Here is a 27,949-nt window from a genome sequence, read left to right on the forward strand (position 1 = left end):
CTACTTATATGGTTTCACAGTCACTTTTGGAAGGTGGATAAGGTTTCGTAACGGGTTTTCTCTGAAAATTATTCACCATTGAAGGAGATAGTAGCTACGCCGAAGAGAGACGACATTTCGGAGGAGAAGTGGATGGCAATTCTTTAAAATATTCATGAAGAAGACGTTGAGTGGAGAGCTCATTGGTTGCTTCCAGATAAGATCCTGTATAGGTGTGGTAATTTCAATTGGGTTCCACTACTTGGGATTTGGGGAGCTATTGGATATGCCCCATTATTGGTGCTGAGGCAGTATAGGTCAAGATAATTTATACCTGCGACCCAAGGGATAGCTGATTGTGAATTTTTGTACAAAGATGATGGTTATAGAAAGAAGATTCAAGAGATGTCTAGCGCTGGAAACAAATTCACCGAATGAAAGGGTTAGCTGTGGGTCAGATGACAACTCCTGAGTATAATGAATGGTGGGGTAAGAGAATCAACGACAATATACCCAAGGTAAGTCAGGAAGGTCGTCAGCCAATAGAGGAACATTTACAAGTTATCCCTTCTGAGTTGGAAATCATAAGACAAGATTTTGAGAGAAGAAATGCGGATTTAGAAAAGATAGAGTAAATGGAAGAGGAAAAGATGAACTTGAGATTGGACATAGATGTTCAGATGCTTGAAACTGAGAAATTAAGGAAAGAGAAAAACAAGGCTGAGGAGGAACTGGGTAGTCTGAAGACGGATTATAAAAACTTGCGTCTATCAATGAGAACTACCGGGCTGGGAAAAACGTCAGAATAGTGGCGAGCAGAAATTCGAGAAGAAAAGGACAAAGTCGATAGATGGGAACAGAAATTCCAAGAGATGTAGAGGCAAAACGAGGTTTTAGAAAAGAGTTTGTCAGAAAGCCAAAAGGAAAAAGGCGAGTTAAAGGATAGGGTGATCGTGTTGGAAGGATCTCTTCGTCAGTATCGAAATCGAAATTCCGCAATAGAGTTGAAAGTAAGCTTGAGCAAGATTGAAGAAATGAAGAAAAGAATCGAAGAGCTAGAAACGGCGCTGCAAAATGGTGAGATCCAGATCAAGCACTTGAAAGTAAATGAAAGTCATAATAATGAACAGCTCCGCTACTTTCAGAGTCAAGTTAGGAACAGAGATCATCTTATAGAAGAAGTCGTGGTCCAGATTCGAGAAGTAGCCGATCACATACAGACTTTAGCAGTACAGGCTGACATGCTGAGTGTGAAGTATAAATTAGAATTGGATCGGGGGCAAGAATTACCTTTGTTACTTAGAAAGATTAGAGTTCTGGGTACTAGGGCAAAGTCTTATTTGTAATTCACTTTATGTAAAGAAATTTAATTTCTAGTAAAGTTTTCTTAAATGGAATTGAATCAAAATTGACGCCTTTTTGCATTCATTTCATGCATTGCATTACTTTATATGCATTTAAAAATATTAAAAGATTCTAATTAATTTAAATCACTCCTCAGTTAATCTGGAAACCAAACAGCCTACTAAACACCACTACGGTACTCGATTAAAAACTAGAGACATGGATCAAAGGATGAAAAAGCTAGAACAGTTCCAAAAGGAAATGCAGGAGCAACTTCAACAGCAAATGAATAAGCAGCAAAAAATGATAGACAAAATGATGGAATCTCAAGGGAGTATAATGGCTCAGTTAGCTCAATGGTTGAACAAGGGAACTGATAAAGGAAAAGGCTCTGTGCTCAATGTTGAAGAAAGAGACAATGAGGGACCTGTCTATCCTCCAGACTTTACCTCCCAGCAAGTTGAGATATACCCGCGTAGGTCCTCTGTTACCATTAATCCTCAGCAATTTCAAGGCGTATTGCAACGCTAATGAATCTTCGGTAGGATCGGGCTCTAACCTCGAGCCAACCTTGTTAATCCCGCAATCCACGATTTCGATGAGGACTTTGGAAAAGAGAAAATGAATGATGAGTTGCCAAAAGCAGTTAGAGGAAAAGTACAAATGGTGGAAGAGAAATTTAGAGCGATGGAATGTGCGGAGAGCTACTATGGGATGGATGCTAAAGAATTGAGCACGGTTCGGATTTAGTACTCCTTACAAGTTCAAAATGCGAGTTTGAGAAGTACAACGGAACTAGTAGCCCCAAGCTCATATTACCATGTTCTCGCAGACGAATGGTGGTTATGTCAATAATGACCAACTCGATACATTGCTTCTAGGATAGCCTCACAGGGGCAGCATCCAAGTGGTACAATCGATTGAACCGTACCCAGATTAATTTATGGAAAGATCTAGCACAGGCGTTCATAAAGCAGTACAGCCATGTGACTGACATGGTACCTGATAGGATCACTCTGAGAATATGGAAAAGAAACTCGGCAAAAGTTTTAGGCAATAAGCACAGAGATGAAGGGAGGTTGTCGTACAAGTTCAGCCATCTCTTCTAAAAAGAGAGATGACGATGCTTTTCGTTAACACATTAAAGGCCCCATTTATTACACATATGTTAGGAAGTGCTACTAAAAGCTTTTCTGACATAGTTATGAATGGCGAAATGATAGAAAATGCTATCAGAAGCGAGAAGATAGATGCGGGAGAAAGTAGCAGAAGGTCAACCTCGAAGAAGAAGGAAAATGAGGTCAACAATACAAGTTCATATCCAAAGACGATTACGGTGAATCAACCGGGAAAAGTGGCTCTTAACCAACAAGGATCATCAAAATGAGGATTCAACACAAGATAAAATACGAAGAAGCTTCAATTTACGCCGATTCCAATGTCGTATAGGGAATTATATCAGAATCTATTCAATGCACACGTGGTTTCCCCTTACCACTTGAAACCTCTGCAGCCTCCGTACCCCAAGTAGTATGATGCAAACGCACAATGCGATTATCACGCAGGAATCGTGGGGCATTCTATAGAACATTGTACAGCATTTAAGAAGCTGGTAGAAATACTCATAAGCATGGGTGTCGTTAAAGTGGATGATTCGCCCAGTACAGAGAATATGTTACCTAATCACAATGAAAATGGAGTGAACATGATAGGAGGTAGCACGGGTAGGAAAATCAAGGGAAATATTGCAGAAGTAAAGATTCCTTTGAGATGGATCTGGAAGAAGATGGTAGAAAGAGGGTTGCTTGTATTGAATTCAGAAAGAAGCTTTGAAGGAATGGAAAATTATTTTGAGTTCCATCATGAGGAAGAACATGAAATTCAAGAATACACAGAATTCAGAGCCTTGGTTCAAGGCCGGATGGATAACAAGGAGATGGAGTTTTATGAAGAAGCTAAGGAGGAGGGGAGTCTTTGCACATCCGAATCCACAAAGGTTCCAAGAGTAACTTAGCCTGTGGTCATCATCTCGTGACCAAGGAATGAGGAAGTGAGAGCGTCAGTAATGCCAATGATCATAATAAAGAAACCTGCAACCTTTTCATACCAAGATAGTAGGAAGGTTCCGTGGAACTATGAGTGTAATACAACTGTCCCTGGAATGGAGACTACAAAGGACCAGGATGTGAGTGCTGATCCAGAACATGTGAAAGAAAGGGCCATAATAGTGGAACAAGAGGGGAAAATAGCTAAGCATGTGTTGTCTATCAACGAGCCAGTGAAGGAGGAAGAAGCCGTGGAATTCCTTAAATTCTTGAAGCTCAGCGAGTATAATATTGTCGAACAGTTGCATAAACAACCGTCTCACATATCCATACTAACATTGCTCTTGAATTCAGAAGTACATCGAAGTGCGTTGATGAGGATGCTAAATGAGACATATGTGTCCAATGATATTTCTATCGGCAAGTTAGATCGGTTGGTCAATAATATCAGTGCTGATAATTTCATATTCTTCAATGATGATGAAATACCTCCTAGGGGCGTGGGATCTACTAAAGCTTTGCATATCACCGCACGATGCAAGGGGCATATTTTGCCAAGAGTATTGATTGACAATGGATCAGCTTTGAACGTGTTGCCATTATTCACACTCAACAGGCTTCCCATAGACAGTTCGCACATGAAAACATGCCAAAATATGGTGAGGGCATTTGACGGTACAGAAAAAAAGGTCATGGGAAAAATTGAGATACCCCTACTGATTGGCCCAACAGTTTATGAGGTAGATTTTATTGTGATGGATATCAAACCTTCTTACAATTATTTATTAGGAAGACCATGGATACATTCGGAGGGGGCAGTACCGTCATCATTACATCAGAAGCTGAAGTTAGTGTCAAAAGGTCGGCTAGTGATAATAAACGCCGAAGAGGATATAATAGCAGCTATATCCAATGAGATGTCGTACGTGGAGACTAATGATGAGTCAGTAGAATGCTCATTTCGATATTTGGAGCTTGTAAATGCAGCATTTGTTCCTGAAGGAAGCAAAATTTTGGTGCCTAAATTATCCAAAACTACAGAGATGGGTTTGCAGTTGTTGGTAGGAAAAGGAGCTTTACCTGGAAAAGGGCTGGGGAGATATCTTCAAGGGAGGATTGAGGTGCCAGTACTGAAAGGAAAGCAAGATCACTTTGGCTTAGGATACAAGCCAGACAGAGGACAGCGAAAGTAGGAGCTAGAAAAAAGACAGGAAAGAAGAAGGGCGCGTCTAAGTGGGGAGGAAACTAAATGGGAACCAATGATAATTCCACACGTATCCAAAACATTTGTATCTAGAGGAGTTATTCATGCTGAGAGAAAGATACCGGTTGAGGGAAGCATTGAAGAAACGTTGGGAAATATGCACATCAATGCCATTCATGAGCATGTGAATGAGGAGAGGAGCTGGTTAGATATTCGTCCTTATGAGCCTGGGAGTGTTCTAGAAAATTGGACTGCGGAAGAAATACCTAAAGTCTTTAGAACTGTCTCAGAGTAATATTCAGAATAAACTTGTTGTTTTAGCCTAGAAATAACAAGAACTCTTTTGTAAAATAGGCTTATGTTTGAATATCATTATTTTAATAAAACATTTATGCAATTGTTTCGAGCAAATATTCTTCCATTCTTTCCATACAAGTAAATATATTCTTTCATTTATAATCATTGCACAAGTAATTGTACATAAATTCATACATCCTTTTGTAACTGTATTAGGTCCCTGTATATCAACGACGTGAATGACGCCGCTACAAACTCAGAGTGTCCTTTTGAATGAAACATGTGTTTAGAGGGATCGCACGACTTTGAAGGTGATGAAGATCGCACGGCTTTGAAGGTGATGAAGATTATGGTTTATCTCTGGACTTGTTGAGGATGGTAGAACAAGAAGAAAAAAAATCCTACCTCACAAAGAATCAGTAGAAATTGTGTGCTTGGAAGAAGGAAAAGAGGTGAATATTGGAACTGAGATTTCTGCAAAGATAAGATGATACCTCATTGAATTACTCCAAGAATTAAAAGATGTCTTCGCGTGGTCATACCAGGATATGCCCGGATTGAGTACTGACATTGTAGTGCATCGCTTACCTATAAGGGAGGATTGCAGGCCAGTTCAACAGAAGCTCAGAAGAGTGAGGCCTGATATTGTGCTTAAAATAAAAGAGGAGGTCAAGAAGTAGTTTGATGCTGGGTTTTTACAGGAGGTCAAATATTCTGAATGGGTAGCCAACATCGTTCCAGTTCCCAAAAAAGATGGAAAAGAATGAATGTGCGTGGAATACAAAGATTTGAACAAAGCAAGCCCAAAGGACAATTTCTCATTGCCACATATTGATACTCTGGTCGATAATACAACGGGATATTAGTTGTTTTCTTTCATGGATGGGTTATAAAGATATAATCAAATAAAGGTGCATCCGGAAGATATGGGAAAAACTACATTCATTACTTTGTGGGGAACATTTTGCTATAAAGTAATGCCATTCGGATTGAAGAATACGGGAGTAACATATCAGAGAGCCATGGTAGCCTTGTTTCATGATATGATGCACAAAGAAATTGAGGTGTATGTTGATGATATGATCGTCAAATCCAGAACAGAGGAGAAGCATGTACAGGTGCTAAGAAAATTATTCTTAAGACTAAGGAAGTTTCAGCTCAAGCTCAATCCGACGAAATGCACTTTTGGAACTAGGTCAGGAAAGTTGTTGGGCTTCATAGTCAGTGAAAGAGGAATAGAGATTGACCTAGACAAAGTCAAGGCAATACGAGATTTACCACCACTACGTACTCAGAAAGAAGTTCGAGGTTTCTTAGGAAGACTGAATTACATTGCTCAGTTCATTTCACAGTTGACCGAGAAATGTGATCCCATATTTCGCCTTTTGAAGAAACATAATCCTGATGTCTGGAATGAAGAATTCCAGAAAGCCTTTGAAAAGATAAAGCAATACTTATCCAATACTCTAGTGCTGTCACCACCTAGCCCAGATAGACCCTTGATTTTGTATTTGACGGTGTTCGATAACTCCATGGGATGTGTGCTGGGTCAACATGACGCGACTGGAAAGAAGGAAAAGGCGATATACTATCTTAGTAAGAAATTCACTGATTGTAAAATGAGATATTTGCCTATTGAAAAACTATGTTGCGCCTTGATTTGGACAACCAAGAGGTTGAGGCGATACTTACTCTATCACACGACTTGGCTAATTTCAAAATTAGACCATTTAAAGTATATGATGGAATCAACGGCATTGAATGGAAGAATGGCTAGATGGAAAATCTTGCTCGCTGAGTTTGATATCGTATATGTAAGTTAGAAGGCCATCAAGGGGAGTGCGATAGGATATTTCTTGGCTAGCAGAGCTTTAGAAGATTACGAGCCTTTAGACTTCAATTTCCCGAATGAAGATTTGATGTATGTGGCAAATGCTGAAGAGGATCCCCAAGAAAATCATTCTTGGAGATTAAACTTTGACGGAGCATCGAATGCGTTAGGCAATGCGATTGGGGCAATCCTGGTGTCTCCGAATGGAGATTTTCATCCTTTCACCAGTAAATTGGACTTTGATTGCACTAATAATATGGCTGAGTATGAAGCTTACATCATGGGTATACGGGCAGCCATAGAGCAAAAAATTAAAACACTAGAAGTATACGGAGACTCAGCATTGGTAATATACCAACTAAGAGGGGAATGGGAGACAAGAGACCCTAAGTTGATCCGTTATCAGAGATTGGTTCTGGAATTGGTCGAAGAATTTGACAACATTACATTTTGTTATCTCCCACGGGAAGAAAATCAGATGGCTGATGCTTTGGCCACTTTAGCCTCCATGATTAAAGTGAACAGATTAGAGGACATGAACCCATTCAAATTAGTATTTATGATATCCCGGCCCACTGTTACAACATTGAAGAAATAGAGAATGATAATCGTCCCTGGTACCAAGATATATTACTATATGTGAAAAACGTGAATATCCTGAGCAGTCAACAGAGAATGATAATAGGACATTGAGGAGATTAGATATTGACTATGTCCTAGATGGAGAGATCCTATACAAAAGGGGGAAAGGATCGAGTACTGTTGAGATACGTGGACGCTGTAGAGGCTAAGGAAATTTTAGAAGAAGTCTATGAGGGTGTTTATGGAACGCACGCCATTGGATTCACAATGGCTAGACAGATCATCAGATTTGGATATTACTGGTCCACCATGGAAAGGGATTGCATCAATCATGCCAAGAAATGCCATAAATGCAAAATTTACGGGGATAAAATACACGCGCCTCCTTCAACTCTTCATGTTATGAGTTCTCCATGGTCGTTCTCCATGTGGGGTATTGACGTCATTGGACCAATATCACCGAAGGCTTCTAATAGACATCGTTTCTTTTTTGTGGTTATTGACTATTTCACTAAGTGGGTAGAAGCAGCCTCATATGCTAATGTCACGAAGTCAGCAGTCAGTAAGTTTTTGAAGAAAGAGATCATATGTCGATCTAGAATGCCTGAAAGAATCATATCTGACAATGCTATTGAATCGAATAATAAAGACAATAGCGGAAGTCTGCAGTCAGTTCAACATCAGACACCATAATTTGTCACCGTATCGTCCAAAAATGAATGGTGCAGTAGAGGCGGCCAACAAAAATATTAAGAAAATTGTGGCAAAAATGGCTGAAACTTACAAGGATTGGCATGAGAAGTTACCATTCGCTCTTCTGGCTTACCAAACATTTGTCAGGACTTCTACTAGGGCAACACCTTTTTCTTTGGTTTATAAAATGGAGGCAATTTTACCTATTGAGGTTGAAATTCCTTCTCTCCGGGTATTGGCTGAGCTAAAGTTGGATGAGGCCGAATGGATCCAATCTCGGTATGATCAGTTGAACCTGATTGAAGAGAAAAGACTAAAAGCTATTCGTCATGGTCAAATGTATCAAAAGCGAATGATGCGAGCTTATAATAAGAAGGTTCGTCCCAGAGAATTTCATAAAGGGGATTTGGTTTTGAAAAAGATCTTCCCTTTACAAAAAGATTTCAGAGGGAAATGGATGCCAAACTGGGAAGACATTATGTTGTGAAAAAGGCTTTTTCTGGAGGCGCTTTGATTTTGAGTGAAATGAATGGCAAAAATCTTCTGAATCTTGTAAATTCAGATTCGGTCAAGAAATATTTCACTTGAAGGAAGGAAGGAGTCAAAGTGAAAACCCGCAAAGGGCGCTCTGATTTCCTAAAAAAAAAGAAAAAAGATGGAGAGGCCAAGGTGAAAACTCGAAAAGGGCACCTTGAGACCAAAGGGGGTTTGAGTTGAAAACCCGAAAAGGGTGGCTCAAACACTGTCAGATTGGGGTATATGGTGATCTTGCTACACTTAAGTCAAAAAGAAAAGGATATACGACATTTTGGGGGCATCGACAAAGTGCTGTAAATCCCCTAAACACATGTTAAATTCAGGATGGTTCTTGGTTTGCGCGGAGAAGTTCAAACGGCGATATCCAAGGTAGCTAGTCTTCATATAACTTGTACCAAGTTTGTTTTTTCTTGTAAATACTTCATTCTTCGATGTTCTTGAATACTTTTTCTTTTCAAGACACTTGCTATCAATAAATTCCTTTTCTATTATTCGAGTTATCCCTTGAATTAATTTATTTCTTAGTCAGTATTTTGATCTTTGAGCAAGCATGTTGCATTAGAATAATGATTAATGGACTAAAAAAACTTTCACAAAAGAAGTTTTGCATATTACTCTTAGAATTTATAAATAGTTTAGTAACCTGAAGCAGGACTATTTGTTTAGAAAGCACCAGGTTTCAAAGTCTAAGAAGAAAAAAGACTAAATTAATACTGTTCTTCCAGACTTTTTTGTCTAAATATTGAATGAGATGACAAGAAGTCTTGATTGGTGACAAAGCTTCAATCACCAAGGAGTAGGATGAAATTCCCTCTAGAAGGAAAACTCTTTATTTATGCATGAGCATTTGGTAGGACACCCGGGGAATGGTGTAAAAGAGTTTCATGATCTGCATCCTTGAATTACGATAGGAGAGGATTGAGAAGAGTCCAACTTTCCTACCATTGGGTTACAGTGGAAGAAAGATGGTACAAGTTCTGCGTCCTAGTGGATTGAGCTTTGAAGTTCACAATGGAGGGCAATTTGATTGAGTGTTTCTTTGGTGATGTCAGCCAAGCAAAAGGCGTCGCAACAAAACCTTAATAAACTTTAAATAATAACTTGAGTGATAATTCTCGGAAAATGACATTCTACATTCATTCAAATGTCATTCATACATGTCTAGTTAGGAGCATTGAATTCGTTTTGATCATAACATCCTAATCACTAGGCATAATTAAGTTCATAGAATAGATTTTTACAGGTCATGTTCCCTAGAGAACAGATCGAAAGCCAATGATCCTATCTCTCTGAAGTTGCAGTGGAGCGGATTAAAACCACAGATCTTATCTCTCTGAAGTTGCAGAGAGCAGATCGCATCTAGTCTTACCTTCCTGAAGTTGCAGTGGAGCAGACTAAGCAAGCAAGTCTTATCCTCCTGAAGTTACAGTGAGGTAAACTGAAGATGGCAAATCTTATCTCCCTGAAGTTGCAGTGGAGCAGATCAGAGCCGATAATCCTATCTCCCTGAAGTTACAGTGGAGCGGATTAAAACCTTGGATCTTATCTCTCTGAAGTTGCAGAGAGAAGATCGCATCTAGTCTTATCTCCTTGAAGTTGCAGTGGAGCAGACTAAGTAAGCAAGTCTTATCCTCCTGAAGTTACAGTGGAGCAGACTGAAGATGGCAAACCTTATCTCCCTGAAGTTGCATGGAGCAGGTTAAAGTCGATAATCCTATCTCCCTGAAGTTGCAGTGGAGCAGATTAAATCCTTGGATCTTATCTCTCTGAAGTTGCAGAGAGTAGATCGCATCTAGTCTTATCTCTCTGAAGTTGCAGCGGAGCAGACTAAGTAAGCAAGTCTTATCCACCTGAAGTTACAGTGGGGCAGACTGAAGATGTCAAACCTTATCTCCCTGAAGTTACAGTGGAGCAGGTTAAAGTCGATAATCCTATATCCCTGAAGTTGCAGTGGAGCAGACTAAGTAAGCAAGTCTTATCCTCCTGAAGTTGCAGTGGTACAGACTGAAGATGGCAAACCTTATTTTCCTGAGCATGCAGTGGAGCAGGTTAAAGCTGATAATCCTATCCCCCTGAAGTTACAGTGGAGCGGATTAAATCCTTGGATCTTATCTCTCTGAAGTTGCAGAGAGCAGATCACATCTAGTCTTATCTTTCTGAAGTTGCAGTGGAGCAGACTAAGTAAGCAAGTCTTATCCTCCTGAAGTTGCAGTGGGGCAGACTGAAGATGGCAAATCTTATCTCCCTGAAGTTGCAGTGGACCAGATTAAAAGCCGATAATCCTATCTCTCTGAAGTTGCAATGGAGCAGACTAAGTAGAGCAGATCGCATCAACATCATTTTCAAGTTGCAGCAGATCAAGCTGAAGCTACAAGTCTTATCTCCGGGAAGTTGCAGAGGAGTAGATTGAAGTACTAGGTCCAGCACGACCGGGCAAAATTGGGCATTTTTAAAGTCTTTACTCCGTTCTTGTTACACAATAACGAGCAAAGAGGGGCAGCTGTAATACCCAAATTTATACCTGGCCCACAATAAACAAACAATCCATTTTTACAAACAGGCCTATATGGCCCAAAACCCGAAATACAACATGGGCCCAAAGCTCAGTGGCCCAAATCATTTGCAGAAACCCTAGGGTTTCTGAAGAAGACCTTTGCGCCGCAGCCACAAGCGTCCCCGATCTTCATACCTGCGCATCAAAGAGAAACAAAAAAGGAAACGCAATCAAATATTCAAAAATCAAATAAAAACACAAATTTGTTTCTTCTTTAGATTGGTTTTTGCTATTATGTTTTCATTCGGCTATAAAGAGCCACAAAAACACTGTAATACGGATCGGAAAATCAATAAGAAAATGATTACTTTCACAGAGAATACGATACAGAGCAAAATCAATCCAAGGTTTACATTTACAGTTTTTTTATCTTGCTTTATTTTAATCTATTTTTTTTATATTCGAATATAAAAATAAATTAAATAAAAGGAAAGAAACAACCTTTCTTTTGGAAGCGACGTCGAGACGATTGAGGGAGCCATCCTCGAGGATCGGTGGCCAGAAACCGAAAGGTTTCGGGACTCTTTTCGCATTTTTAGTTGATTTTTTTGAAGGTTTGAACCCAGATTTGGGCTTAGGGGATTCGAAAGAGTTGAAAAGGATATTTTCTTTTTTTCTCCAGCCACCGTATACGACGGTGCCGGCGCCGGAGATCGACGGCTGGCGTGGTGGCCGATGACCGGCCGATGACCGGACTGGAGACTGGACGACTGAGAGAGGAGAGAGTTTTTTTTTTGGAAAGTTTTTGATTTTTTTTTAAAAAAAGGCTGAATGAAATGAAAATTTTAACCGAATTTTGGCTTCAATAGCCCTTTTAAAACAGCGCCGTTTAAGGCCTGGGTTGACCCGAATCTGACCCGACCCAACCTTCGGATCCGCGTGTTTTATACGGAAGGGCAAATTGCACTTTTAGCCCCTCCGCCTTTTAAATATTTTATAATTAAGTTTTTTTATATTTTTAAATTCGCCCTTTTATTTATTTTCAATTTCAATTTAACCCTACTTGAACGACACTATTTTAGAGGAGAAGGGAAAATTTTCATTCCAGTCCCTCTATGTAATTCGCGTGTTCAATTTAATCCTTTGGGTTTTATTTATTTGCGAATCTACCCCAAATTTTTATATTTGTAGTTCAATTTAGTCTCTTTTAATATTTTTTTCTTTAATTTAATTAACTTTAATAAAGTAAGTATTATTATTTTTTAAATCTATATATATACATGTATATTTATTTTTATACATGTACATATTTATTTTTAACTAATATTTTCATATTTATAAATACATATATTTTTTAATGTAGGTATTATTTTTAATATATTTTACATGTATATATATTTATTTTTTCTCGAATATTCTATTATATTTTCATATACATACACGCATTTCTTTATATTTTGAAAATGCTTAAATGCATATTTATATCTTTAACACATATATTTAAAAATTTTATATATGTATATTTATATATTTTATTTATTTTCATAAATGCATTATATAAATTTTATAATTCAAATTTTATATGTAAATCATGTATTTTATTTCTCATAATTCCAATGCATATGTTACGCGCTCTTTTTATTTATTTATTTATTTATTTTTGTTTTTTGTTGATTTATGTTTTCATATTTTTATTTATTTGATACTTTGCATGTTATCGATTTTGTTTATTCATTTATTCATATTATTTCTATGCCATTGTAATATTTATTATTGCATTGTATATTTAATGTAGCATCACATCATTTTTTTACTCGATTTCAAACTTTTCAAAATTGAGATAATGCTTGTATTTAGGATTTTCAAGGAAATTGAGTCCTAACGTATTGGGTTCCGATTTTCTTCGTTAAATCTAACAATCGAGTATTTCTCTTTAATCAAAAAATAAGAACTCGTTATTGGGAATTCAACACGCTGTGTCCTAATGTATTGGATGTGAAGCATTGATTTCTCGAAATGAAGATTTTTTCTAAAAAATAATAAAGGAAATATTCCAAGTTTGGGATTTTGGAGGAATTGTGTCCTAACGTATTGGGCGCGATTTCTTAAATCTTGAATAAATAGATATTCTTTTAAATTTTATTACAGTATTCGCCTAATTCATTTTGAGGAAATTAGAATGTCGTGCCCTAACGCATCGGGTGTGACATTTACTTTCTCTGAAGTGATAAGGGTCTTAATACGTAACGTTTTTAAGTTTTTGCAAAGGATTATATTTTTCAAATTTTCGACATTAAGACATTAATTAATTAACTAGGTACCAGTTTTTGGGCGTTATGAGGGTCCTAATCCTTCCTCATACGTAACCGACTCCCGGACCCGTTTTTCTAAAATTCGTAAACCAAAGTCGTTTTTAGGTGACCCAATCACAACTTAATAAAAGATTGGTGGCGACTCCAAACTTTCATCGACAACTAATTTTTGTAATTTTTTTTTCAAAATAAAAAAAATGGTTTCGACACTAACAAAGAAAATCGAAATCCAATACGTTAGGGCTCAATTTCCTTGAAAATCCCAAATATCGAATATTGCATTATTTTAAAAGCCTTTGAATCAAAAGAAAATGATTTTAATGTTTTGACGAAACCAAAATATATATTTTTAAGAGGTATGTTAAAAAGTTAATGTACAATATGAAACAAATACTTTAATTTAAATTACATGTATATGTATTTACAAAATATGTATATATATAAGTATACATGCATTTTAATATATATATATATAAGTATAATATATTAGTAAATTATGAAAATATGGATATATATGTATATATATAAAAAATGCGGAAAATTTATTTATAATAGTTTTGAATAGTGTAAGAATATATATATATATATTATAAAGAATGTATAAACATATATATAGATTATAAAATATGGAAAATGTATAAATATTATAAAATATAAATGTATATACATATATATATAAACACTATGCAAATAAAATAATAATAATATATAAAATATGTATATGTAAGAAATAACCATTTGAAATATATACACATCTATTATAAAATACATATGCGTGTATATAGGTAAGTATAATAATAATAAATAATATAATAATAATTATTAATATGAATAATAATAATAATAATAATAACAAATAATGCAATAGTAATGATGCAATAACAATATTAATAAAATAAACTAAAAAAGCCTAAAACGGAAAATTAAGGATTAAATTGGAAATAACTGAAATTTTAGGGGCAAATCTGAAATAAATAAAACACCAATGGATCAAATAGAACACGCAATTAACAGTGGAGGACCAAAAAGGAAATTAGTCCCTCCTTCCAAAACGCTGCGCAGCAACACGGATTAAATTGAAACAGTAATAAAATATGTTGCGAAATTTAAAAGAAATAAAAAATAATTTAAAAACACTGTAAAAATAGGGGGACCAATTGCGCAAATGGCCCATTTTGAAAAAATGCGCTGATCCCACCGGGTCGGATCAGGTTGCACACGGGCATGGCCTATACGGCACCGTTTTGGGGTCACTAAAACAGGCCCCAAACGACGTCGTTTTAAGCCCTATAAAATCCCAATTTTAAAAAACCCTAAATCATTTTCCCCTCTCTGCCATTTGAAGTTGCGCCGTGGCCTTTCCTCTCTGCCATTTCAGTCCCCTCTCGCTTCGATGACGACGAAACGAAGAGGTCCTCTGGCCACACTCACAGTGGTAAGTTCTCTTTTCCCTTTCCTTTCCATTTTATGCACAAACCAGTAAATCAAAAAAGAAGAAAAACGAAACAAAACTAAATAAGAGATCATCTTCTGCCAAAATTTTTCCTTTTTCTTCTATTTCTTTTCAAAAAATGTTTTTTTTCCTTCAATCCTTCTTTTTTACAAAAACCGATTGGCCCTTTTATAATCGAATCCTTACAACTCAAATAATATTTTTTTTAAATATTTTCTCCCCCTTTCGTTTTGCTTGATGTCAGTGGTTTATTTCTTTCGTGCACGCATGTGTGGGGGTTCTTCATGACGTGGGCGTGTACTGCTATTTGGAGGTTCTTGTGGACGTAGGTTAGATTTGGGTTTGGGGTAGTGACTTGGGCCTTATTAGGCGAAATGTATTTGGGCTGTGAAAACAATTTTGGGCCCCGGGCAACAATTGGGTATTACAGCTGCCCCTCTTTGCTCGTTGTCATGTAATGGGAACATAGCAAAGACTCTAAAAATAACCAGTTTTGCCCAGTCATACTGGACCTCAGTGCTCCTCTTCTTCAAGTAGCCTCATTCCATCCTACTCCATCTTCAGAGGTATAGGAATTGGTACTTCGATCCACTCTACTGCAACATCAGGGAGATAGGATTTGTATCTTGTAGCTTCTCGAAAGAACAAAATTTGATATCTTTAGTCTGCTCCACTGCAACTTCAGGGAGATAAGACTTGTAACTTCAATTTATTCTGCTGCAACTTTAAAGATAAGTCTGATACGATCTGCTCTACTGCAACCTCAGAGAAATGAGATCTATCATTTTGATCCGCTCCACTGCAACTTCAGGGAGATAGGATTATTTTCTTCAATTTGTTTAACTGCAATGTTGGGGAAACAAGATTCGCCGTTGTGACTTCAATCTATTCCACTACATCGCCAGGGAAGTAAGATCCGCCGTTGTGGTTTCAATCTTTTTAATTGCAATGTCAGGGAAACCAGATCCGCCATCGTAGCTTCAATCTGTTCCACTGCACCGCCAGGGAAGTAAGATCTGCCGTTGTGGCTTCAATCTTTTTAATTGCAATGTCAGGGAAACCGGATCCGCCATCGTAGCTTCAATCTATTCCACTGCACCGCCAGGGAAGTAAGATCTGCCGTTGTGGCTTCAATTTTTTTAATTGCAATGTTGGGGAAACCAGATCCACCGTCGTAGCTTCAATCTGTTCTACTGCACCGCCAGGGAAGTAAGATCCGCCGTTGTGGCTTCAATCTTTTTAATTGTAATGTCGGGGAAACCAGATCCGCCGTCGTAGCTTTAATCTATTCCACTGCATCGCTAAGGAAGTAAGATTCGTTGTTGTGGCTTTAATCTTTAAATTGCAATGTCGGGGAAACCAGATCCACCGTCGTAGCTTCAATCTGTTCCACTACACCGCCAGGGAAGCAAGATTCACCGTTGTGGCTTCAATCCGTTCCACTGTAGTGCCAAAGAGATAGGATTCGCTGCCCATAGCCTTAATTCGCTCCACTTCAGCCAAGTCTTAATGCCAGGGAGATAAGATTCACCGTCGTGGCTTCAATCTGCTCCGCTACAACGCCAGAGAAGTAAGATTCATCGTCGTGGCTTCAATATTTTCCATTGTAACGTCAAGGCGATAAGACTGGTATCTTCGATCTGCTTTGCTGCCAGTACAGGAAGGCAAGATCTGTCATTTTCAACCTACTCCACTGCTGCTCAGGGAGACAAGGCTGGTATCCTCGACCTACTTCGCTGTCAATACAGGAAGACAATATCTGCTATTTTGAACCTACTCCACTGCTACTCAGGGAGATAAGGCTAAAGTTTCACCGGTTTGTTCTTTGGGGAACATGACCTGTATAATTCAATTTATGAACCTAATTATACCTAGCGATTAGGATGTCATGATCAGAATGAATCAAATGCTCCTAACTAGACGTGTATGAATGACTTTTGAATGAATGCAGAATGTTATTTTTTCGAGAATGATCCCTCTTTATCAGTTAGGTTATCAATACTCGAAGTTTATTAAGGCTTTATCACTGACGTGCTACAACGCATTTTTGTTCGGCTCGCATCTCCAAAGAAACGCTTGATTAGATTGCCCCCACTATAAACCTCAAAGTTCTCTCCATTTGGACGCAAAATTTGTACCATCTTTCTCCCGATGTAGCCCAATGGTAGAAAATCTGGTCTTTTCTCAATCCTTTCCTATCGCAACTCAAGGATATAGAATGTGAAACTCTTTGGTTCTTTACACCATTCCCAAGGTGTCATACCAAATGCTCATGCACAAACAAATGATTTCTTCTCCGAGGAAACCTCTTCCTATTGCTTGGTGATCATTGTCTGCCTGTTCATTGAAGCCTTATCACCGACATGACATCTTGTCATTTTGGTCATTCAAGGCTTTGACAACAAAATCTGAAGGGATAGTCTCAATTTAGACTTTTCCTTCTTAGATATTTCAACCTTTAAACTTGATGCGTTCTAAACAATAGTCCTGTTTTAGATTCCTGTATTATTTAGAAACTTCTAGAGTAATATGCAAAACTTCCCTTGTGAAAGTTTTATTAGTTCATTAATCATTATTCTAATGCAACATGCTTGCAAAAAGATCATAACGATAGATAAAATAGAATTAATTTAAGAGCATATCTTGAAATGAATAAATTATCAAGAATATTAAGAATAAAAGAGGAATTGATTGGGAACGCATATCTTGAAAAAGAATGAAGTATTCCAAGAACAACAAATTCAAAATAAATAGTATGAAAATTAGGTGCCCCAGATATCGCAACTTGAACTTCTCTGTACAAACTTTCTGAAGACCATTCTGAGTTTGACATGTGTTTAGGAGATCTACAGTACTCTGTCGATACCCCAAGATGTCGCGTACCCTTTCCTGTTGATTCAGGTATAGAAAGAACACTGTATGCCTCATTCTAATCACTATTTGAGCTGCTCTAATCACCTCATGCCCCATTTTGATCAATATTTGAGCCGCCCTTTTCGGGTTTTCAACTCAAATCCACATTTGGTCACAAAGTACCCTTTGCGGGTTTTCGCCTTGGCCTCTCCTTTTTTTTCTTTTTCTTTTCCTTTTTCATCATTTTTCTTTTTTCGATTTTGTTTTTTTTATTTTGATATTTTTTTATTTTTTTGACTTTTTTTGATTTGATTTTTTTTCAGATTTTTCTTTGATTGAATATGAACTCATAGGATTAGGCAAGTCCTGGTTATCCCTTTCGATCAGAATCAATGTTTTTTTAGATAAAGTCTTCCATACAAGATCTTCTACTTTCACTTTGTACGCAAAAGATCATCTTTGGTATCAGGTTTCTCTTATAAAGCCTTATGGGGCGAAATTTAACTATGACGAAAAAAACTTTGGATCTTCCTCTTCAATTAGGATGAAATCTAACAAAAATATGAAGAAATGGTAACTTGACTTCAACGGGCAAAACTATGATAAGCCAGAGAAGAAGGCATTGCCCCGGCAAAGAATTCTAACTGCATCGTTCATGATGTTAATCTTGAACATACTGTAAATTTTTGACGTCGTGCTGTTGCTCAGATTACAATATCAGTGCTTAACCCGGGAATGTCCTGGTATGACCATACGAAGACATCTTTGAACCCTAAATTTAACTCAACAAGGTCTTGCTTTGTTCCTCTGGTTATGCACGTTCCCTTAAGGTCACAATCTCCATTGTCTCCTCAGGAGGTAAAATTTGTTTCTCTTCTTATTCTACCATCCTCAACAAGTCCGGAGATAGGCCATGATCTATGTCATCTTCAAATTCATGAGATCCCACTAAACACATGTCTCGCTCAAAAGGAGATTTTAAATCTGTAGCAGTGTCATTCATGTTATTGATATCCAGGGACCTATTGTAGGTACCAAAGAATATACAAAGAATATATGAATTTATGAATAATTATTTATACAATATGATTATGAATGAAAGAATGATTTGGAAGAAAAATGAAATAATCATAAAGAATGAAAGGATATTAGCTAAAAAATGATCACAATGATGTATTAAAATAATGACGTTCAGACATGAGCCTATTTCACAAAGGAATTCTTATTGCCTCTAGGCTAAAAGCACAAGTGTGTTCTGAACATTACTCTAAGTAAGCTCTAGATACTTCAGAGATTTCTTCTACAATCTGATTATTTAGAACACTCCTAAATTTATAAGGGTAAATACCTAACAAGGTCCCTTTTCAATCGTGTCTTCACGTATAGTATTGATGTGAATGCTTCCCGACACTTCTTCATATATCGCATTTACCCCATTATCAACGTGATTGAGTAATAGATTTTCCACACTGGATGAATCATCAAATTTGAGAATGCCCATATTGATGAGCCTTTCAACCAATTTCTTGAAAGTAGTGTAGTTTTCTATGGAGTGTCCTACAATTCCTGCATGGTATTCACATTGGGCGTTTGCATCATACCATTTTGGGAATAGAGGCTGCATAGGTTCTGAGTAGAACGGAGATACCACATGTGCATTAAATAGCTTCTGGTACAACTCCCCATATGTCGTTGGGATGGGTGTGAACTGGAGTCTTTCAGTATTTTGTCTCAAGCCTTGATAGCTAGTGGTCACGGCCCTCAAATAGCCTATAGTGACCAACTTGGAATATCTTCTACTTACATTATTCATTTCATTTCCATTTTCCCTCGGATTTGACCTTTTGGTGTTTTCTCCCGCATTTATCTTTCCACTCTTTATGGCATTCTCAATCATTTCACCATTCATAACTATGTCTGAGAAACTTTTTATGGCACTTCCTAGAATGTGTGTAATGAACAGGGCTTTCAATGTGTTGATGAAAAGCATCATGGTGTCTTTCTCTAGGAGCGGCGGTTGAACTTGTATAGCAACTTCCCTCCATCTCTGAGCATATTGCCTAAAACTTTCATTTGGCTTCTTTTCCATGTTTTGTAAAGTGATTCTATTAGGAACCATATCTGTCACATGACTGTATTGCTTCATGAATGCTTGTGCCAAATCCCTCCAAGAACTAATCTAGGTATGACTCAATTGATTGTACCACTTAGATGCTACCCCTGTGAGGCTATCTTGAAAGCAATGTATCAATAGTTGGTCATTATTGACATATCCAGTCATTCGCCTACAAAACATGATGATGTGGGCTTCAGGGCAACTGGTCCCATTATACTTCTCGAACTCTGGCATCTTAAACTTGTAAGGGAGCACCAAATCTGGAACCAAACTCAAATCCTTAGCATCAATCCTACTATATCTCTCAGTGCTTTCCATCGCTCTGAACTTCTCTTCAATCTATTTCCACCTTTCCTCTAATTGCCTTAGTAATTCCTCTCTTTTTTTTCTTTTCTGACCACCTCATCAAAAACAGGATTAGCAGGATTATTCTCGGGGCTAAAGCTTGATCCGGTTTGGAAAATTATTGACCTCGAAGCCTCAGCCTGAAACTGCTGAGGCCTGATTGTGACAGAATATTTGTGCGGGTATACTTCAGCCTGAACCTGTACATGTGGAGGAGTAACGCTTGGAGGAGAGAGAGGTCCATCATCGCCTCCCTCCCCAACATTAGCCATAATGCCCTTTCTTTTATCTTTTCCTTCAGTCAACAGTCGCGTTAACTATGTCATCATACTCCCTTGAGATTCTACCATTTTGTCCATCATTTTTTGTTGAATCTTCTCGAGCTGTTCCTGCATCTGCTGCTGAAGTTGACCCTGCATTTCTTTTTGGAACTACTCGAGTTTTTCCAACCTTTGGTCCATATTTTGATTTCGCTCTTGTACCGTAACGATGTTTGGTTGGCTGGTTGGTTTCCAGGTTAACTGAGATAATTTTAATCAATTAGGATCTTTTGGTGGTTTTTAATGTATATAATGTAATGTAATGCAAATGCATGAGATAAATGCAAAAAAGAGACGTTGATTCTTATTCAATCCCGTTTAGAAAACTTTACTAGAAGACAAATTTCTTTACATAAAGTGAAAATATATACGGCATCGCCGTTATACTCCAAGAAACATCGATCTTTTTCTTCATTCGTATGTTTAAGATAAATCTCACAAATTTCCAATGGATGCCACTACTAGCTCCTTTTTGCTTGATCTGGGTCACAACTCCTTGTTCACTTATGCTCATTAGCTTCTTTTAGAAAAGTTGGGACGTTTGATGACTCTTGAATAATCTTCGTCTACTTGACTCCTTTGGCAATAAAACCAGGACGTGAATCAACACCTCTTTTCTATAATGAAATGCCATGCAGTCAAAACAAAACACAACAAGTTAGTATCAGGTATAAACATTAAAACCAATACAATCAAGAAATAATAAAAACTCCTAGTCAGGTATCTACTAAGGTTCAGAGTAATTCTACCTAGGGTGAGTTCCTAAGGTTCACTATATGAAGTTTGACTTCTAGAGTAAAGGTACCTTAACCAGCAGATTCCTTAATCCTCACCCGTTACGGATGTATCCCGAAAGTGATCCACTATCTTGCACGGAGGTGAAAACCTCACGAAGGAGAAGCTTCTAACTCCTACTTAAAGGGGTAGAAATCACCGACTTATGAAATGCGAAATGCAAATAAGCTAACAGACTTAAGCCAATCAAACAAACGTATGACAATGAAAGCCAATGAATGAAAAGGGGAAACCATGATTTAAAACAAAATTTATTTTTTCGACTAAAAGACAAAAAGTAATCAATTTACGGCTCGACTCTCTAACCAGTCCCCAGTGGAGTCGCCAAGCTGTCGAAACCATTTTTTTGAAAACAAAAATAAGTTATCGATTTTAAAAACAAAAATTGAAGTCGCCACCGATCCTTGATTGAGGTGTGATCAGCTCACCTTAAAAGTGATTTTGGTCTGCGAAATTTGAGAAAATAGGTTCGGGAGTCAGTTACGCACGAGGAAGGATTAGCACCCTCGTAATGCCCAAAATCGGTACCAAATTGATTGTTTAATGTCTTGGTGTCGAAGGTTAAAAAGATTTCTAAAAAACTCAAATGATGAAATCTGAAAAGGATAATAAACTGTTTAAGTCAAACGAAGCAATCGAGACCCAATACGTTAGGGTACAATTTCTCAAAATCCCCAAACTTTGACTATCGCTTTTATTTTATAAGAAAATCTTCATTTCGAGAAAGCAATATGTCATGCCCAATACATTAGGACACACCAAATTAAGTTCCCGCAAATGATTTTTATGCTTATGCATTTTGAATAAAGAATATTCCCAGTTATTTAGGACTAACAAAGAAAATCAAAACCTAATACGTTAGGGCTCAATTTCCTCGAAAATCCTAAATATCGAATATTGCATTGTTTTAAAAGCCTTTGAATCAAAAGAAAATGATTTTAATGTTTTGACGAAACCAAAATATATATTTTTAAGAGGTATGTTAAAAAGTTAATGTACAATATGAAACAAATACTTTAATTTAAATTACATGTATATGTATTTACAAAATATGTATATATATAAGTATACAAAAGTCATGAAAATAAAACAATAATAAAAATATATACATGCATTTTAATATATATATATATATATATATAAGTATAATATATTAGTAAATTATGAAAATATGGATATATATGTATATATATAAAAAATGCGGAAAATATATTTATAGTAGTTTTGAATAGTGTAAGAATATATATATATTATAAAGAATGTATAAACATATATATATATTATAAAATATGGAAAATGTATAAATATTATAAAATATAAATGTATATACATATATATATATAAACACTATGAAAATAAAATAATAATAATAATATATAAAATATGTGTATGTAATAAAAAACATTTGAAATATATACACATCTATTATAAAATACATATATGTAAGTATAATAATAAATAATATAATAATAATTATTAATATGAATAATAATAATAATAAATAATGCAATAATAATGATGCAATAACAATATTAATAAAATAAACTAAAATAGCTTAAAACGGAAAATTAAGGATTAAATTGGAAATAACCGAAATTTCAGGGGCAAATCTGAAATAAATAAAACACCAATGGATCAAATAGAACACGCAATTAACAGTGGAGGACCAAAAAGGAAATTAGTCCCTCCCTCCAAAACGCTGCGCAGCAACACGGATTAAATTGAAACAGTAATAAGATATGTTGCGAAATTTAAAAGAAATAAAAAAAGAATTTAAAAACACTGTAAAAACAGGGGGACCAATTGCGCAAATGGCCCATTTTGAAGAAATACGACGATCCCCCCGGGTCGGATCGGGTTGCACACGGGCATGGCCTATATGACACCGTTTTGGGGTCACTGAAACAGGCCCCAAACGACGTCGTTTTAAGCCCTATAAAATCCCAATTTTAAAAAACCCTAAATCATTTATCCCTCTCTGCCATTTGAAGTTGCGCCCTGGCCTTTCCTCTCTGCCATTTCAGACCCCTCTCGCTCCGATGACGACGAAACAAAGAGGTCCTCCGGCCACACTCACAATGGTAAGTTCTCTTTTCCCTTTCCTTTCTGTTTTATGCACAAAGCAGTAAATCAAAAAAGAAAAAAAATGAAAGAAAACTAAATAAGAGATCACCTTCTGCCAAAACTTTTCCTTTTTCTTCGATTTCTTTTCAAAAAAGGTTTTTTTTCCTTTAATCCTTCTTTTTTACAAAAACCGATTGGCCCTTTTATAGCCGAATCCTTACAACTCAAATAATACTTTTTTTAATATTTTCTCCCCCTTTCGTTTTGCTTGTTGTTCGTGGTTTATTTGTTGCAGGTATGTGCGCTTGTGGGGGTTGCTGCGACGTGCGGCGTGCACGGCGCTGGAGGTTGCTGCGACGTGGGGTGGTTGCTGCTAACTGCTGCTTAAGGTTAGGCTAGAGTTAGATTTGGGTTTGGGGTAGTGACTTGGGCCTTATTGGGCCAAATGTATTTGGGCTGTGTAAACAGTTTTGGGCCCCGGGCAACAATTGGGTATTACACCTTTCATATATTATTATTTTATCTTATAATGTATTATTTTATTTCTTTTTAAAATCTAGTATAATGCATATATTTTGATGCTTTTTATTTTGTAGTATATGTTTTTTTTTTTAAATTCATTTTTATATATTTTTATGTTTTAAAGATTTATATGAAAGTATTTTTTATATAATATTGTTTTATATGTACATGTGCAATTTATATTAAAATACTTTTATTCTTTAGATATATTATTGATTTGTTTAAACTACTGAAATTGTTTTATACATAAGTTTTCAAAATATTTGGCGTTCAAGATTCTCGAGGAGATTGTGCCCTAACTTACTGGGCTTCAGTTTTTTCGTTGAATTTAAATAGCTGAATATCCTTTTTTTTCAATAAATCGTAAACATTTCAAGATTAAAACTTACTCTCGGGAATTCAAAGGGTTGTGTCCTAACTCACAGGATACGGTATTTTGTTATCGCGAGACGTGTTTTTTTAAAAACCAAAGCAAATTAGTGCGTGGTCGTCAAAATTTCAAAGAATCGTACCTTAACTTACGAGGTTTTGATTTCTTCATAGAAATAAGATGACCAAACTTTTTAGTTTTCAAATTAATAAATCTCAATAAAGATTTTAAAAGGAGAATCGCTTTTTTTAATATTTTTCATTCGACCTTAAGACATTAAATAATTAATTTGGTACCAATTTTGGGCGTTACGAGGGTGTTAATCCTTCTTCATACGTAACTGACTTCCGAACCTATTTTTTTAAAACTCGTAGACCAAAACCGTTTCTAGGTGACCCAATCACACCCCAATAAAAGATTGGTGGCGACTCCCAATTTTCGTTTTTAAATCGAAACAAATTTTTGTTAAAAAAACGTTTCGACAACTTGGCGACTCCGCTGGGGACCCTCGAGAGTCGAGCCACAAATTGATTAATTTTTGTCTTATGGTCGAAAAATTAAAATTTGTTTTAAAATTCATAATTTCTCATTTGCATTCAATTTCATTTCCATTATAGTGTGCTTGCGTGGTTGATTTAAGTTTGTTAATGTATTTGCATTGCATTACATGATTTGGACGATTTTACCCCTCTAAGTGGGAGCGAGAAACTAGTCCTTCGTGACGTTTTCACCACCGTACAGGATAGTGGACCGCTTTCGGGATACATCCGTACCTATGTCTTCGTGAGATTTTCATCTCCGTGCAGCCATAGGGAAATGTATTCCCCTGAACCGAACTCGGTCTATATGAGCCTATAATTGGTGAGGATCGAGGAATCTGCTGGTTCAGGTACCTTTTCTCTAGAACAAAAACCACATATAGTGAACCATAAGAACTTACCCTAGGTAGAACCACACGAAGCTTTTAGTGGTCTCCCAAATAAGCGTTCTATTTATTTTGGCTTTGTACTAACTTGTTTCGTCTTGTTCTAATTGCATTACATTTGCATCTTAGAAAAGAGGTGTTGATTCAAGTTTGATTACTAAATTAGAGAGCTTGTCATAGAAAACGAATTTCTTGATAAAGTGCAAAATAATATGGTTGCTTGAATGTATTCCGAAAAACACAAGAAGGGTGATGGAGGAATACATGACTTTACTTCGTGGCTTGAAGATTCAAGCCGATTATTCAAGATTTTTTTATATTCCAACTTCCTTAAAGAAGCTGATGGCATTACAAGGATAGGCAGACAATGGATCTCAACCAGGATCAAGCAAAAAGAGATAGATGAGGCACCCATTTTGAAGAATTCGCAAGGTCTATCTTAGCATCCGGATGAATAAAGAGAATATGTATTTGCCTGGAGTATGAGGGCAAAGTCGTATATATATCCACTTTATGTAAAGAAATTTGTCTTCTAGTAAAGTTTTCTAAATGTAATTGTATCTGAATCAATGTCTCTTTAGGCATTCAATTCTTGCATTTGCTTTACATGACATCATATGCATCAAAATCCATTAAAAGAGTCTAATTAAGTAAATTTATTTCAGTTAATTTGGAAAACCAACACCCTTACGGTATCTAAGCAAAGACTAGATAAATGGAACAAAGGTTGGAGCAATTAGAGTGAATGCAAATACAGATGCTGGAACAACTGACCAAATTTCAACAGGAAATGAGAGATATGATGATAAAATTACAGAGAACTAGGACGAGCCAGTTAAACCAGTTGCTTGCTGGAGAGTTAGAAAAAGGAAAAAACTCAGTGATCCACTGTGGGGTTGATAATGAGGATCTTGCCTATTCCCTAGGTTGTACTCCAATAAGTGTCCAGGTTCAGCCATATGCACGTCCACAAGGGGCACTCTTTACTATCAGACCCCAATAATATCAGACTAGTACATTGGCACCGATGAATTACTCGACAGGCCCAAATTCTAATCTAAGAGGCAATCTAACTAATCCTGTTGCCCTTGATGATCTAGCAGAAACAAAACAGGCGAGAATAGAGCACCCAGATACTGTAAAAGCCCCAAAGAAGAAAGGGAATAAGGTGGATAATGTAAGTAGGTACAACAGGGGTTACTCAAAACCAATCACTGTGGGGCAACCAAAGACAAAAACCACCAGACATCAGGCCCCTTTAAAGCAAGAACCTTACATGAGGACAAATATAGGAAGGCTTCAGTTCAAACCTATACTGATGTCATATAGAGAGCTATATCAAGGCTTGTTTGATGCACATGTGGTATCCCCTTTCTACTTGAAACCAATGCGGCCCCCATTTCCTAAAGGATACGATGCAAATGCCCAATGCAAATATCATGCAGGAATCACGGGGCATTCGATAGAAAATTGCACTACCTTCAAAAAGCTAGTTGAAAGATTCATCAATATGGGCATTGTCAAGTTTGACGATTCATCCAGTGCAAAAAATCCGCTACCCAATCACATTGATAATGGGGCGAATGTGATGTATGAATAAATATTGGGAAGCATTCACATCAACACCATAGATCTGGCTGAAAGAAAGACCTTGTTAGAAATTTACCCTTACGAACCGGGGAGCGAGCTAAATAATTGGACTGCGGAAGAAGTCCCTGTAGTCTTTAGAGCTTATTAAGAGTAATATTCAGAACATTCTTGTTGCTTTTAGCCTAAAAATAATAGGAAATCCTTTGTGAAATAGGCTAATGTCTGAACGTTATTATTCTAAATACATCCTTGCATTCATTTTAAGCAAGTATTCCTCTATTCTTTCATTTGTTTGAGATTGTCTTCCAAATCATTCTTTCATTACATTTATAATCATTTTGTACAAATGGTTATTCATAAATTTATATATTCTTTGTATATTCCTTGGTACCCGCCGTAGGTCCCCAGATATCAATGACATGAGTGACGCTGCTACAAACTCAGAATTTCCTTTCGAACAATATATGTGTTTAGAGGGATCACATGAATTTGAAGATGACGTAGACTGTGGTGTATCTTCAGACTTGTTGAGGATGGTAGAACAGAAAGAGAAACAAATCTTACCTCACAAGGAGTCAATAGAAATTGTGAGATTGCAGGAGGGAAAAGTGGTGAATATTGGAACTGACATTACCACAAAGACGAGGCGAGACCTCATTGAGTTACTTTAGGAATACAAAGATGTCTTCACATGGTCATACCAGGATATGCCAGGATTAAGCACTGACATTGTAGTGCACCGCCTTCCTATAATAGAGGATTGCAAGCCAGTTCAGCAGAAACTTCGAAGGATGATGTCTGATATTGTGCTAAAACTAAAAGAGGAAATAAAAAAGCAGTTTGATGATGGGTTCTTACAGGCGCTCAAGTACTCTGAATGGGTAGCCAATATTGTCCCAGTCCCTAAAAAAGATGGGAAAGTAAGAATGTACGTGGATTATAGGGACCTGAACAAGGCCAGCCCAAAAGATAATTTCCCATTGCCTCATGTTGACACTCTGGTGGATAATACAGTAGGTTACTCTCTGTTTTCCTTTATAGACGGCTTCTCTGGATACAATCAAATAAAGATGCATCCTGAAGATATGTGAAAGACCACATTCATCATCTTGTGGGGAACGTTTTGCTATAAGGTGATGCTGTTTGGTTTAAAGAATGCTGGGGCAACATATTAAAGAGCCATGGTAACCTTGTTCCATGACATGATGCACAAAGAAATTGAAGTTTACGTTGACGATATGATTGCAAAATCCAGCACGGAAGAAGAACATGTGCAGG

At 36.9% G+C, this 27,949-nt stretch overlaps 1 pseudogene; it reads left to right on the top strand.

Annotated features, from left to right (window-relative positions):
• Nucleotides 1–851: 851 nt before the first annotated feature.
• Nucleotides 852–27,762, top strand: LOC128041758 (uncharacterized; annotated as a pseudogene).
• Nucleotides 27,763–27,949: the final 187 nt, after the last annotated feature.

The sequence above is a fragment of the Gossypium raimondii genome, chromosome 6, assembly GCF_025698545.1.
Source record: "Gossypium raimondii isolate GPD5lz chromosome 6, ASM2569854v1, whole genome shotgun sequence".
Lineage (NCBI taxonomy): Eukaryota > Viridiplantae > Streptophyta > Magnoliopsida > Malvales > Malvaceae > Gossypium > Gossypium raimondii.